General features: G+C 47.2%; 8 non-coding genes across 8 annotated transcripts; all 8 read left to right on the top strand.

Annotated features, from left to right (window-relative positions):
* The first annotated feature begins 1,087 nt into the window (after positions 1–1,087).
* LOC142268772 (U2 spliceosomal RNA) lies at positions 1,088–1,278 on the top strand. Its single transcript, XR_012734386.1, has one exon. It is a non-coding gene; the product is annotated as a U2 spliceosomal RNA (small nuclear RNA).
* Positions 1,279–2,665: 1,387 nt separating this feature from the next.
* Positions 2,666–2,856, top strand: LOC142268771 (U2 spliceosomal RNA). The gene has a single exon (XR_012734385.1). It is a non-coding gene; the product is annotated as a U2 spliceosomal RNA (small nuclear RNA).
* Positions 2,857–4,243: 1,387 nt separating this feature from the next.
* On the top strand, positions 4,244–4,434 carry LOC142268770 (U2 spliceosomal RNA). The gene has a single exon (XR_012734384.1). It is a non-coding gene; the product is annotated as a U2 spliceosomal RNA (small nuclear RNA).
* Positions 4,435–6,624: 2,190 nt separating this feature from the next.
* Positions 6,625–6,818, top strand: LOC142268797 (U2 spliceosomal RNA). Its single transcript, XR_012734405.1, has one exon. It is a non-coding gene; the product is annotated as a U2 spliceosomal RNA (small nuclear RNA).
* Positions 6,819–8,205: 1,387 nt separating this feature from the next.
* On the top strand, positions 8,206–8,396 carry LOC142268769 (U2 spliceosomal RNA). Its single transcript, XR_012734383.1, has one exon. It is a non-coding gene; the product is annotated as a U2 spliceosomal RNA (small nuclear RNA).
* A 2,185-nt stretch (positions 8,397–10,581) lies between these two features.
* Positions 10,582–10,777, top strand: LOC142268798 (U2 spliceosomal RNA). The gene has a single exon (XR_012734406.1). It is a non-coding gene; the product is annotated as a U2 spliceosomal RNA (small nuclear RNA).
* Positions 10,778–12,164: 1,387 nt separating this feature from the next.
* LOC142268768 (U2 spliceosomal RNA) lies at positions 12,165–12,355 on the top strand. Its single transcript, XR_012734382.1, has one exon. It is a non-coding gene; the product is annotated as a U2 spliceosomal RNA (small nuclear RNA).
* A 1,386-nt stretch (positions 12,356–13,741) lies between these two features.
* On the top strand, positions 13,742–13,932 carry LOC142268767 (U2 spliceosomal RNA). Its single transcript, XR_012734381.1, has one exon. It is a non-coding gene; the product is annotated as a U2 spliceosomal RNA (small nuclear RNA).
* Positions 13,933–14,159: the final 227 nt, after the last annotated feature.

Below are 14,159 nucleotides of genomic sequence, written 5' to 3'. Positions count from 1 at the left end.
CTGCTGCAGTGACCACAGGTGTGATAACATCTAGAATTGGCATCTAGTGCGATCTCTCCGCTTCCACTCCAAAGAAAGTTACCTGTTTATTCCTATCATGCATTGGTTTTTGGGGTTTTCTTTGAGTAATGATGATCTCTTTAGTAGTCTGTTGGCGCCCTCTCCTGGAGGAATAGTTTGCTTGCTCTTGGACATTCTAAAAGAGAGGTCATGATAGACATTGAGCTTCTGAGCTCAATTGGGGACAGTCATGGGTGATGAATGTTTGCAACCTACTGCGAAGCCTCATACCGCAATATAAGGAACGTCAAATACTAAGAAAGGGCGGCCTATGAAAGAATTACTACTTTCAATAAGTACACTTAAACGGCTAATTGGGAATAGAAAAACTGTAAAAAGCCCTCTGAGAAAGCCCCCCTCTAACCTTTGATAGTAAGCTTTTCTGTAGTCTGCCTGTTGATGTATTTTCCGTTTGAACTGTGCACAACATGAAGAGACGGAACACTGGCGGCTTGTCACAATGCCCCCCGATGACATCACAATAGCGCTGCTGCCTAGAAAACAAGCTGCGCAGAAGAAGTTGTTCTTTGGGTGGGAGGGTGGGCTAGTGGAAGGAGGGGGCAATCTCTTTTTTTCCCGGGTGGTAGGGGGATGACAGGAGAAGGGAAGCGGGTGGTGAGAAAGGTACAGAGGGCAGGGTTTGGGGGCTGGGAAGGAAAGGGAAAAGATTAGGGTTTGGGGATGATGAAAGGGCTTTCTACGGGTAAGGATGGCAAAGGGTGGCAGTGACGGAAAGTCAGGCAACCTGTCCTGTCCGTCTTTTTGTATCGTGAATTGGAAAGACTGCAAGGGGGAGGGGAGTTGCTTGCGCCCTAAAGGAGGAGTTATTCAGATTCATTGCAGTGGGCGGCGGCTGCAAAACGCACCATTCTTCTTGTTTTGGCTCTGCAAAGCAGCCTTTTCAAGGGTTGGCTTGGGTGACAAAATGTCTTGTGTAGGCGTGGGTTTGTCTCCCTCTCGCTCTCTCTCCCTAAGATGTGTCCGGCATAGGCCAGGGTGCCACTCGAGGCCCAAACCAATTCTGGTTATCGCTTCTCGGCCTTTTGGCTAAGATCAAGTGTAGTATCTGTTCTTATCAGTTTAATATCTGATACGTCCCCTATCTGGGGACCATATATTAAATGGATTTTTAGAACAGGGAGATGGAAAAAGAGCTTGCTCTGTCCACTCCACGCATTGACCTGGTATTGCAGTACCTCCAGGAACGGTGCACCCCTTCTTAACCCAGTTTCCAAAAGCAGAACTCAATTCACCTGATTCATATTAGCCCGATTTAATGAATTGGAAGAAAGCATACGTCTTCATATGCACCTCAATTTGGCCCATTCACTTTTCACACTTCCTCCTTTTGTTTTTTATCTTTCACACTTTTGACTTTCTTTATTCATCCAAATAGCAAACTCATCACCACTCAACCTGACCAACTCGGCTATGTCCCCGTGCTGCAGTTCTCTGTCTTATCTAGATCATTTGCAATTGAATGGAATAGATCCCTTTTGGACAAAGTGGATTCACCTGCTGCTGCAGTGACCACAGGTGTGATAACATCTAGAATTGGCATCTGGTGCGATCTCTCCGCTTCCACTCCAAAGAAAGTTACCTGTTTATTCCTATCATGCATTGGTTTTTGGGGTTTTCTTTGAGTAATGATGATCTCTTTAGTAGTCTGTTGGCGCCCTCTCCTGGAGGAATAGTTTGCTTGCTCTTGGACATTCTAAAAGAGAGGTCATGATAGACATTGAGCTTCTGAGCTCAATTGGGGACAGTCATGGGTGATGAATGTTTGCAACCTACTGCGAAGCCTCATACCGCAATATAAGGAACGTCAAATACTAAGAAAGGGCGGCCTATGAAAGAATTACTACTTTCAATAAGTACACTTAAACGGCTAATTGGGAATAGAAAAACTGTAAAAAGCCCTCTGAGAAAGCCCCCCTCTAACCTTTGATAGTAAGCTTTTCTGTAGTCTGCCTGTTGATGTATTTTCCGTTTGAACTGTGCACAACATGAAGAGACGGAACACTGGCGGCTTGTCACAATGCCCCCCGATGACATCACAATAGCGCTGCTGCCTAGAAAACAAGCTGCGCAGAAGAAGTTGTTCTTTGGGTGGGAGGGTGGGCTAGTGGAAGGAGGGGGCAATCTCTTTTTTTCCCGGGTGGTAGGGGGATGACAGGAGAAGGGAAGCGGGTGGTGAGAAAGGTACAGAGGGCAGGGTTTGGGGGCTGGGAAGGAAAGGGAAAAGATTAGGGTTTGGGGATGATGAAAGGGCTTTCTACGGGTAAGGATGGCAAAGGGTGGCAGTGACGGAAAGTCAGGCAACCTGTCCTGTCCGTCTTTTTGTATCGTGAATTGGAAAGACTGCAAGGGGGAGGGGAGTTGCTTGCGCCCTAAAGGAGGAGTTATTCAGATTCATTGCAGTGGGCGGCGGCTGCAAAACGCACCATTCTTCTTGTTTTGGCTCTGCAAAGCAGCCTTTTCAAGGGTTGGCTTGGGTGACAAAATGTCTTGTGTAGGCGTGGGTTTGTCTCCCTCTCGCTCTCTCTCCCTAAGATGTGTCCGGCATAGGCCAGGGTGCCACTCGAGGCCCAAACCAATTCTGGTTATCGCTTCTCGGCCTTTTGGCTAAGATCAAGTGTAGTATCTGTTCTTATCAGTTTAATATCTGATACGTCCCCTATCTGGGGACCATATATTAAATGGATTTTTAGAACAGGGAGATGGAAAAAGAGCTTGCTCTGTCCACTCCACGCATTGACCTGGTATTGCAGTACCTCCAGGAACGGTGCACCCCTTCTTAACCCAGTTTCCAAAAGCAGAACTCAATTCACCTGATTCATATTAGCCCGATTTAATGAATTGGAAGAAAGCATACGTCTTCATATGCACCTCAATTTGGCCCATTCACTTTTCACACTTCCTCCTTTTGTTTTTTATCTTTCACACTTTTGACTTTCTTTATTCATCCAAATAGCAAACTCATCACCACTCAACCTGACCAACTCGGCTATGTCCCCGTGCTGCAGTTCTCTGTCTTATCTAGATCATTTGCAATTGAATGGAATAGATCCCTTTTGGACAAAGTGGATTCACCTGCTGCTGCAGTGACCACAGGTGTGATAACATCTAGAATTGGCATCTGGTGCGATCTCTCCGCTTCCACTCCAAAGAAAGTTACCTGTTTATTCCTATCATGCATTGGTTTTTGGGGTTTTCTTTGAGTAATGATGATCTCTTTAGTAGTCTGTTGGCGCCCTCTCCTGGAGGAATAGTTTGCTTGCTCTTGGACATTCTAAAAGAGAGGTCATGATAGACATTGAGCTTCTGAGCTCAATTGGGGACAGTCATGGGTGATGAATGTTTGCAACCTACTGCGAAGCCTCATACCGCAATATAAGGAACGTCAAATACTAAGAAAGGGCGGCCTATGAAAGAATTACTACTTTCAATAAGTACACTTAAACGGCTAATTGGGAATAGAAAAACTGTAAAAAGCCCTCTGAGAAAGCCCCCCTCTAACCTTTGATAGTAAGCTTTTCTGTAGTCTGCCTGTTGATGTATTTTCCGTTTGAACTGTGCACAACATGAAGAGACGGAACACTGGCGGCTTGTCACAATGCCCCCCGATGACATCACAATAGCGCTGCTGCCTAGAAAACAAGCTGCGCAGAAGAAGTTGTTCTTTGGGTGGGAGGGTGGGCTAGTGGAAGGAGGGGGCAATCTCTTTTTTTCCCGGGTGGTAGGGGGATGACAGGAGAAGGGAAGCGGGTGGTGAGAAAGGTACAGAGGGCAGGGTTTGGGGGCTGGGAAGGAAAGGGAAAAGATTAGGGTTTGGGGATGATGAAAGGGCTTTCTACGGGTAAGGATGGCAAAGGGTGGCAGTGACGGAAAGTCAGGCAACCTGTCCTGTCCGTCTTTTTGTATCGTGAATTGGAAAGACTGCAAGGGGGAGGGGAGTTGCTTGCGCCCTAAAGGAGGAGTTATTCAGATTCATTGCAGTGGGCGGCGGCTGCAAAACGCACCATTCTTCTTGTTTTGGCTCTGCAAAGCAGCCTTTTCAAGGGTTGGCTTGGGTGACAAAATGTCTTGTGTAGGCGTGGGTTTGTCTCCCTCTCGCTCTCTCTCCCTAAGATGTGTCCGGCATAGGCCAGGGTGCCACTCGAGGCCCAAACCAATTCTGGTTATCGCTTCTCGGCCTTTTGGCTAAGATCAAGTGTAGTATCTGTTCTTATCAGTTTAATATCTGATACGTCCCCTATCTGGGGACCATATATTAAATGGATTTTTAGAACAGGGAGATGGAAAAAGAGCTTGCTCTGTCCACTCCACGCATTGACCTGGTATTGCAGTACCTCCAGGAACGGTGCACCCCTTCTTAACCCAGTTTCCAAAAGCAGAACTCAATTCACCTGATTCATATTAGCCCGATTTAATGAATTGGAAGAAAGCATACGTCTTCATATGCACCTCAATTTGGCCCATTCACTTTTCACACTTCCTCCTTTTGTTTTTTATCTTTCACACTTTTGACTTTCTTTATTCATCCAAATAGCAAACTCATCACCACTCAACCTGACCAACTCGGCTATGTCCCCGTGCTGCAGTTCTCTGTCTTATCTAGATCATTTGCAATTGAATGGAATAGATCCCTTTTGGACAAAGTGGATTCACCTGCTGCTGCAGTGACCACAGGTGTGATAACATCTAGAATTGGCATCTGGTGCGATCTCTCCGCTTCCACTCCAAAGAAAGTTACCTGTTTATTCCTATCATGCATTGGTTTTTGGGGTTTTCTTTGAGTAATGATGATCTCTTTAGTAGTCTGTTGGCGCCCTCTCCTGGAGGAATAGTTTGCTTGCTCTTGGACATTCTAAAAGAGAGGTCATGATAGACATTGAGCTTCTGAGCTCAATTGGGGACAGTCATGGGTGATGAATGTTTGCAACCTACTGCGAAGCCTCATACCGCAATATAAGGAACGTCAAATACTAAGAAAGGGCGGCCTATGAAAGAATTACTACTTTCAATAAGTACACTTAAACGGCTAATTGGGAATAGAAAAACTGTAAAAAGCCCTCTGAGAAAGCCCCCCTCTAACCTTTGATAGTAAGCTTTTCTGTAGTCTGCCTGTTGATGTATTTTCCGTTTGAACTGTGCACAACATGAAGAGACGGAACACTGGCGGCTTGTCACAATGCCCCCCCGATGACATCACAATAGCGCTGCTGCCTAGAAAACAAGCTGCGCAGAAGAAGTTGTTCTTTGGGTGGGAGGGTGGGCTAGTGGAAGGAGGGGGCAATCTCTTTTTTTCCCGGGTGGTAGGGGGATGACAGGAGAAGGGAAGCGGGTGGTGAGAAAGGTACAGAGGGCAGGGTTTGGGGGCTGGGAAGGAAAGGGAAAAGATTAGGGTTTGGGGATGATGAAAGGGCTTTCTACGGGTAAGGATGGCAAAGGGTGGCAGTGACGGAAAGTCAGGCAACCTGTCCTGTCCGTCTTTTTGTATCGTGAATTGGAAAGACTGCAAGGGGGAGGGGAGTTGCTTGCGCCCTAAAGGAGGAGTTATTCAGATTCATTGCAGTGGGCGGCGGCTGCAAAACGCACCATTCTTCTTGTTTTGGCTCTGCAAAGCAGCCTTTTCAAGGGTTGGCTTGGGTGACAAAATGTCTTGTGTAGGCGTGGGTTTGTCTCCCTCTCGCTCTCTCTCCCTAAGATGTGTCCGGCATAGGCCAGGGTGCCACTCGAGGCCCAAACCAATTCTGGTTATCGCTTCTCGGCCTTTTGGCTAAGATCAAGTGTAGTGTTGTTCGAAGAGGTGGTTTAAGCTCCAGGCCACCTTAGTACAATGATACAATGCACACTGGAAGGTTGCGCTTGCTAGTACTCTGGGTGGATAGTATATTCATCTAGAGGAAAACATGGCCCTACCAGGATCGAGGCTATTAGACTGAGTAAGGGTGGGGGGCTATGGTACAACGTGCCCCAGGACTGACGACCCTGGAGTGAGTCTGAGCTTGCTGGCTTGGGACCCCGGCAAGCCTTGGGCTCTGTAGCACACCGTACCTTGCCTTTTCATACTTTTTGAGCATATTACCCTATCCCGGCCTTCTGGCTAGGAAGGGAAATTTTTATAATCCCGGTCGGAGGTCTGGTCAGCTTTGGGCTGAGAAACCAACACCCGGTTGGAGGTCTGGGTCAGCTTCGGCTGAGAAACCAACACCCGGTTGGAGGTCTGGGTCAGCTTCGGCTGAGAAACCAACACCCGGTTGGAGGTCCGGTTAGCCTTGGGCTGAGAAACCAACACCGGTTGACGGTCCGGGCAGTTTCGGCTGCGAAACCAACAACTAGTAGCTCTCTACTCCACTTGGGTAAGATGCCTGGGTGGACGCTGGGAGCAACGACAAGGCTCAACCAGGCTTCGGCTTGGGGGAGCACCGAAGATCCCTGACCCTTGCTGTGGCCTTCTGGCTCGGAGGGACGGGGTTGATTTTTGGGGACCCTCTCCTCACGGTGGGGTCCACACGAATCCTAGCCTTTGCACTGTTTTTGGTGTGACTTCGGTCATGCATTTTTTGTGGTGCTTTGGAAAGCTTCATTAAATCAAAAAATCTGTTCTTATCAGTTTAATATCTGATACGTCCCCTATCTGGGGACCATATATTAAATGGATTTTTAGAACAGGGAGATGGAAAAAGAGCTTGCTCTGTCCACTCCACGCATTGACCTGGTATTGCAGTACCTCCAGGAACGGTGCACCCCTTCTTAACCCAGTTTCCAAAAGCAGAACTCAATTCACCTGATTCATATTAGCCCGATTTAATGAATTGGAAGAAAGCATACGTCTTCATATGCACCTCAATTTGGCCCATTCACTTTTCACACTTCCTCCTTTTGTTTTTTATCTTTCACACTTTTGACTTTCTTTATTCATCCAAATAGCAAACTCATCACCACTCAACCTGACCAACTCGGCTATGTCCCCGTGCTGCAGTTCTCTGTCTTATCTAGATCATTTGCAATTGAATGGAATAGATCCCTTTTGGACAAAGTGGATTCACCTGCTGCTGCAGTGACCACAGGTGTGATAACATCTAGAATTGGCATCTGGTGCGATCTCTCCGCTTCCACTCCAAAGAAAGTTACCTGTTTATTCCTATCATGCATTGGTTTTTGGGGTTTTCTTTGAGTAATGATGATCTCTTTAGTAGTCTGTTGGCGCCCTCTCCTGGAGGAATAGTTTGCTTGCTCTTGGACATTCTAAAAGAGAGGTCATGATAGACATTGAGCTTCTGAGCTCAATTGGGGACAGTCATGGGTGATGAATGTTTGCAACCTACTGCGAAGCCTCATACCGCAATATAAGGAACGTCAAATACTAAGAAAGGGCGGCCTATGAAAGAATTACTACTTTCAATAAGTACACTTAAACGGCTAATTGGGAATAGAAAAACTGTAAAAAGCCCTCTGAGAAAGCCCCCCTCTAACCTTTGATAGTAAGCTTTTCTGTAGTCTGCCTGTTGATGTATTTTCCGTTTGAACTGTGCACAACATGAAGAGACGGAACACTGGCGGCTTGTCACAATGCCCCCCGATGACATCACAATAGCGCTGCTGCCTAGAAAACAAGCTGCGCAGAAGAAGTTGTTCTTTGGGTGGGAGGGTGGGCTAGTGGAAGGAGGGGGCAATCTCTTTTTTTCCCGGGTGGTAGGGGGATGACAGGAGAAGGGAAGCGGGTGGTGAGAAAGGTACAGAGGGCAGGGTTTGGGGGCTGGGAAGGAAAGGGAAAAGATTAGGGTTTGGGGATGATGAAAGGGCTTTCTACGGGTAAGGATGGCAAAGGGTGGCAGTGACGGAAAGTCAGGCAACCTGTCCTGTCCGTCTTTTTGTATCGTGAATTGGAAAGACTGCAAGGGGGAGGGGAGTTGCTTGCGCCCTAAAGGAGGAGTTATTCAGATTCATTGCAGTGGGCGGCGGCTGCAAAACGCACCATTCTTCTTGTTTTGGCTCTGCAAAGCAGCCTTTTCAAGGGTTGGCTTGGGTGACAAAATGTCTTGTGTAGGCGTGGGTTTGTCTCCCTCTCGCTCTCTCTCCCTAAGATGTGTCCGGCATAGGCCAGGGTGCCACTCGAGGCCCAAACCAATTCTGGTTATCGCTTCTCGGCCTTTTGGCTAAGATCAAGTGTAGTATCTGTTCTTATCAGTTTAATATCTGATACGTCCCCTATCTGGGGACCATATATTAAATGGATTTTTAGAACAGGGAGATGGAAAAAGAGCTTGCTCTGTCCACTCCACGCATTGACCTGGTATTGCAGTACCTCCAGGAACGGTGCACCCCTTCTTAACCCAGTTTCCAAAAGCAGAACTCAATTCACCTGATTCATATTAGCCCGATTTAATGAATTGGAAGAAAGCATACGTCTTCATATGCACCTCAATTTGGCCCATTCACTTTTCACACTTCCTCCTTTTGTTTTTTATCTTTCACACTTTTGACTTTCTTTATTCATCCAAATAGCAAACTCATCACCACTCAACCTGACCAACTCGGCTATGTCCCCGTGCTGCAGTTCTCTGTCTTATCTAGATCATTTGCAATTGAATGGAATAGATCCCTTTTGGACAAAGTGGATTCACCTGCTGCTGCAGTGACCACAGGTGTGATAACATCTAGAATTGGCATCTGGTGCGATCTCTCCGCTTCCACTCCAAAGAAAGTTACCTGTTTATTCCTATCATGCATTGGTTTTTGGGGTTTTCTTTGAGTAATGATGATCTCTTTAGTAGTCTGTTGGCGCCCTCTCCTGGAGGAATAGTTTGCTTGCTCTTGGACATTCTAAAAGAGAGGTCATGATAGACATTGAGCTTCTGAGCTCAATTGGGGACAGTCATGGGTGATGAATGTTTGCAACCTACTGCGAAGCCTCATACCGCAATATAAGGAACGTCAAATACTAAGAAAGGGCGGCCTATGAAAGAATTACTACTTTCAATAAGTACACTTAAACGGCTAATTGGGAATAGAAAAACTGTAAAAAGCCCTCTGAGAAAGCCCCCCTCTAACCTTTGATAGTAAGCTTTTCTGTAGTCTGCCTGTTGATGTATTTTCCGTTTGAACTGTGCACAACATGAAGAGACGGAACACTGGCGGCTTGTCACAATGCCCCCCGATGACATCACAATAGCGCTGCTGCCTAGAAAACAAGCTGCGCAGAAGAAGTTGTTCTTTGGGTGGGAGGGTGGGCTAGTGGAAGGAGGGGGCAATCTCTTTTTTTCCCGGGTGGTAGGGGGATGACAGGAGAAGGGAAGCGGGTGGTGAGAAAGGTACAGAGGGCAGGGTTTGGGGGCTGGGAAGGAAAGGGAAAAGATTAGGGTTTGGGGATGATGAAAGGGCTTTCTACGGGTAAGGATGGCAAAGGGTGGCAGTGACGGAAAGTCAGGCAACCTGTCCTGTCCGTCTTTTTGTATCGTGAATTGGAAAGACTGCAAGGGGGAGGGGAGTTGCTTGCGCCCTAAAGGAGGAGTTATTCAGATTCATTGCAGTGGGCGGCGGCTGCAAAACGCACCATTCTTCTTGTTTTGGCTCTGCAAAGCAGCCTTTTCAAGGGTTGGCTTGGGTGACAAAATGTCTTGTGTAGGCGTGGGTTTGTCTCCCTCTCGCTCTCTCTCCCTAAGATGTGTCCGGCATAGGCCAGGGTGCCACTCGAGGCCCAAACCAATTCTGGTTATCGCTTCTCGGCCTTTTGGCTAAGATCAAGTGTAGTGTTGTTCGAAGAGGTGGTTTAAGCTCCAGGCCACCTTAGTACAATGATACAATGCACACTGGAAGGTTGCGCTTGCTAGTACTCTGGGTGGATAGTATATTCATCTAGTGGAAAACATGGCCCTACCAGGATCGAGGCTATTAGACTGAGTAAGGATGGGGGGCTATGGTACAACGTGCCCCAGGACTGACGACCCTGGAGTGAGTCTGAGCTTGCTGGCTTGGGACCCCGGCAAGCCTTGGGCTCTGTAGCACACCGTACCTTGCCTTTTCATACTTTTTGAGCATATTACCCTATCCCGGCCTTCTGGCTAGGAAGGGAAATTTTTATAATCCCGGTCGGAGGTCTGGTCATCTTTGGGCTGAGAAACTAACACCCGGTTGGAGGTCCGGGTCAGCTTCGGCTGAGAAACCAACACCCGGTTGGAGGTCTGGGTCAGCTTCGGCTGAGAAACCAACACCCGGTTGGAGGTCCGGTTAGCCTTGGGCTGAAAAACCAACACCGGTTGACGGTCCGGGCAGTTTCGGCTGCGAAACCAACAACTAGTAGCTCTCTACTCCACTTGGGTAAGATGCCTGGGTGGACGCTGGGAGCAACGACAAGGCTCAACCAGGCTTCGGCTTGGGGGAGCACCGAAGATCCCTGACCCTTGCTGTGGCCTTCTGGCTCGGAGGGACGGGGTTGATTTTTGGGGACCCTCTCCTCACGGTGGGGTCCACACGAATCCTAGCCTTTGCACTGTTTTTGGTGTGACTTCGGTCATGCATTTTTTGTGGTGCTTTGGAAAGCTTCATTAAATCAAAATCTGTTCTTATCAGTTTAATATCTGATACGTCCCCTATCTGGGGACCATATATTAAATGGATTTTTAGAACAGGGAGATGGAAAAAGAGCTTGCTCTGTCCACTCCACGCATTGACCTGGTATTGCAGTACCTCCAGGAACGGTGCACCCCTTCTTAACCCAGTTTCCAAAAGCAGAACTCAATTCACCTGATTCATATTAGCCCGATTTAATGAATTGGAAGAAAGCATACGTCTTCATATGCACCTCAATTTGGCCCATTCACTTTTCACACTTCCTCCTTTTGTTTTTTATCTTTCACACTTTTGACTTTCTTTATTCATCCAAATAGCAAACTCATCACCACTCAACCTGACCAACTCGGCTATGTCCCCGTGCTGCAGTTCTCTGTCTTATCTAGATCATTTGCAATTGAATGGAATAGATCCCTTTTGGACAAAGTGGATTCACCTGCTGCTGCAGTGACCACAGGTGTGATAACATCTAGAATTGGCATCTGGTGCGATCTCTCCGCTTCCACTCCAAAGAAAGTTACCTGTTTATTCCTATCATGCATTGGTTTTTGGGGTTTTCTTTGAGTAATGATGATCTCTTTAGTAGTCTGTTGGCGCCCTCTCCTGGAGGAATAGTTTGCTTGCTCTTGGACATTCTAAAAGAGAGGTCATGATAGACATTGAGCTTCTGAGCTCAATTGGGGACAGTCATGGGTGATGAATGTTTGCAACCTACTGCGAAGCCTCATACCGCAATATAAGGAACGTCAAATACTAAGAAAGGGCGGCCTATGAAAGAATTACTACTTTCAATAAGTACACTTAAACGGCTAATTGGGAATAGAAAAACTGTAAAAAGCCCTCTGAGAAAGCCCCCCTCTAACCTTTGATAGTAAGCTTTTCTGTAGTCTGCCTGTTGATGTATTTTCCGTTTGAACTGTGCACAACATGAAGAGACGGAACACTGGCGGCTTGTCACAATGCCCCCCGATGACATCACAATAGCGCTGCTGCCTAGAAAACAAGCTGCGCAGAAGAAGTTGTTCTTTGGGTGGGAGGGTGGGCTAGTGGAAGGAGGGGGCAATCTCTTTTTTTCCCGGGTGGTAGGGGGATGACAGGAGAAGGGAAGCGGGTGGTGAGAAAGGTACAGAGGGCAGGGTTTGGGGGCTGGGAAGGAAAGGGAAAAGATTAGGGTTTGGGGATGATGAAAGGGCTTTCTACGGGTAAGGATGGCAAAGGGTGGCAGTGACGGAAAGTCAGGCAACCTGTCCTGTCCGTCTTTTTGTATCGTGAATTGGAAAGACTGCAAGGGGGAGGGGAGTTGCTTGCGCCCTAAAGGAGGAGTTATTCAGATTCATTGCAGTGGGCGGCGGCTGCAAAACGCACCATTCTTCTTGTTTTGGCTCTGCAAAGCAGCCTTTTCAAGGGTTGGCTTGGGTGACAAAATGTCTTGTGTAGGCGTGGGTTTGTCTCCCTCTCGCTCTCTCTCCCTAAGATGTGTCCGGCATAGGCCAGGGTGCCACTCGAGGCCCAAACCAATTCTGGTTATCGCTTCTCGGCCTTTTGGCTAAGATCAAGTGTAGTATCTGTTCTTATCAGTTTAATATCTGATACGTCCCCTATCTGGGGACCATATATTAAATGGATTTTTAGAACAGGGAGATGGAAAAAGAGCTTGCTCTGTCCACTCCACGCATTGACCTGGTATTGCAGTACCTCCAGGAACGGTGCACCCCTTCTTAACCCAGTTTCCAAAAGCAGAACTCAATTCACCTGATTCATATTAGCCCGATTTAATGAATTGGAAGAAAGCATACGTCTTCATATGCACCTCAATTTGGCCCATTCACTTTTCACACTTCCTCCTTTTGTTTTTTATCTTTCACACTTTTGACTTTCTTTATTCATCCAAATAGCAAACTCATCACCACTCAACCTGACCAACTCGGCTATGTCCCCGTGCTGCAGTTCTCTGTCTTATCTAGATCATTTGCAATTGAATGGAATAGATCCCTTTTGGACAAAGTGGATTCACCTGCTGCTGCAGTGACCACAGGTGTGATAACATCTAGAATTGGCATCTGGTGCGATCTCTCCGCTTCCACTCCAAAGAAAGTTACCTGTTTATTCCTATCATGCATTGGTTTTTGGGGTTTTCTTTGAGTAATGATGATCTCTTTAGTAGTCTGTTGGCGCCCTCTCCTGGAGGAATAGTTTGCTTGCTCTTGGACATTCTAAAAGAGAGGTCATGATAGACATTGAGCTTCTGAGCTCAATTGGGGACAGTCATGGGTGATGAATGTTTGCAACCTACTGCGAAGCCTCATACCGCAATATAAGGAACGTCAAATACTAAGAAAGGGCGGCCTATGAAAGAATTACTACTTTCAATAAGTACACTTAAACGGCTAATTGGGAATAGAAAAACTGTAAAAAGCCCTCTGAGAAAGCCCCCCTCTAACCTTTGATAGTAAGCTTTTCTGTAGTCTGCCTGTTGATGTATTTTCCGTTTGAACTGTGCACAACATGAAGAGACGGAACACTGGCGGCTTGTCACAATGCCCCCCGATGACATCACAATAGCGCTGCTGCCTAGAAAACAAGCTGCGCAGAAGAAGTTGTTCTTTGGGTGGGAGGGTGGGCTAGTGGAAGGAGGGGGCAATCTCTTTTTTTCCCGGGTGGTAGGGGGATGACAGGAGAAGGGAAGCGGGTGGTGAGAAAGGTACAGAGGGCAGGGTTTGGGGGCTGGGAAGGAAAGGGAAAAGATTAGGGTTTGGGGATGATGAAAGGGCTTTCTACGGGTAAGGATGGCAAAGGGTGGCAGTGACGGAAAGTCAGGCAACCTGTCCTGTCCGTCTTTTTGTATCGTGAATTGGAAAGACTGCAAGGGGGAGGGGAGTTGCTTGCGCCCTAAAGGAGGAGTTATTCAGATTCATTGCAGTGGGCGGCGGCTGCAAAACGCACCATTCTTCTTGTTTTGGCTCTGCAAAGCAGCCTTTTCAAGGGTTGGCTTGGGTGACAAAATGTCTTGTGTAGGCGTGGGTTTGTCTCCCTCTCGCTCTCTCTCCCTAAGATGTGTCCGGCATAGGCCAGGGTGCCACTCGAGCCCAAACCAATTCTGGTTATCGCTTCTCGGCCTTTTGGCTAAGATCAAGTGTAGTATCTGTTCTTATCAGTTTAATATCTGATACGTCCCCTATCTGGGGACCATATATTAAATGGATTTTTAGAACAGGGAGATGGAAAAAGAGCTTGCTCTGTCCACTCCACGCATTGACCTGGTATTGCAGTACCTCCAGGAACGGTGCACCCCTTCTTAACCCAGTTTCCAAAAGCAGAACTCAATTCACCTGATTCATATTAGCCCGATTTAATGAATTGGAAGAAAGCATACGTCTTCATATGCACCTCAATTTGGCCCATTCACTTTTCACACTTCCTCCTTTTGTTTTTTATCTTTCACACTTTTGACTTTCTTTATTCATCCAAATAGCAAACTCATCACCACTCAACCTGACCAACTCGGCTATGTCCCCGTGCTG

This window comes from Anomaloglossus baeobatrachus, unplaced genomic scaffold, assembly GCF_048569485.1.
Source record: "Anomaloglossus baeobatrachus isolate aAnoBae1 unplaced genomic scaffold, aAnoBae1.hap1 Scaffold_3096, whole genome shotgun sequence".
Lineage (NCBI taxonomy): Eukaryota > Metazoa > Chordata > Amphibia > Anura > Aromobatidae > Anomaloglossus > Anomaloglossus baeobatrachus.
This window is presented reverse-complemented; position numbering and strand designations above follow the sequence as displayed.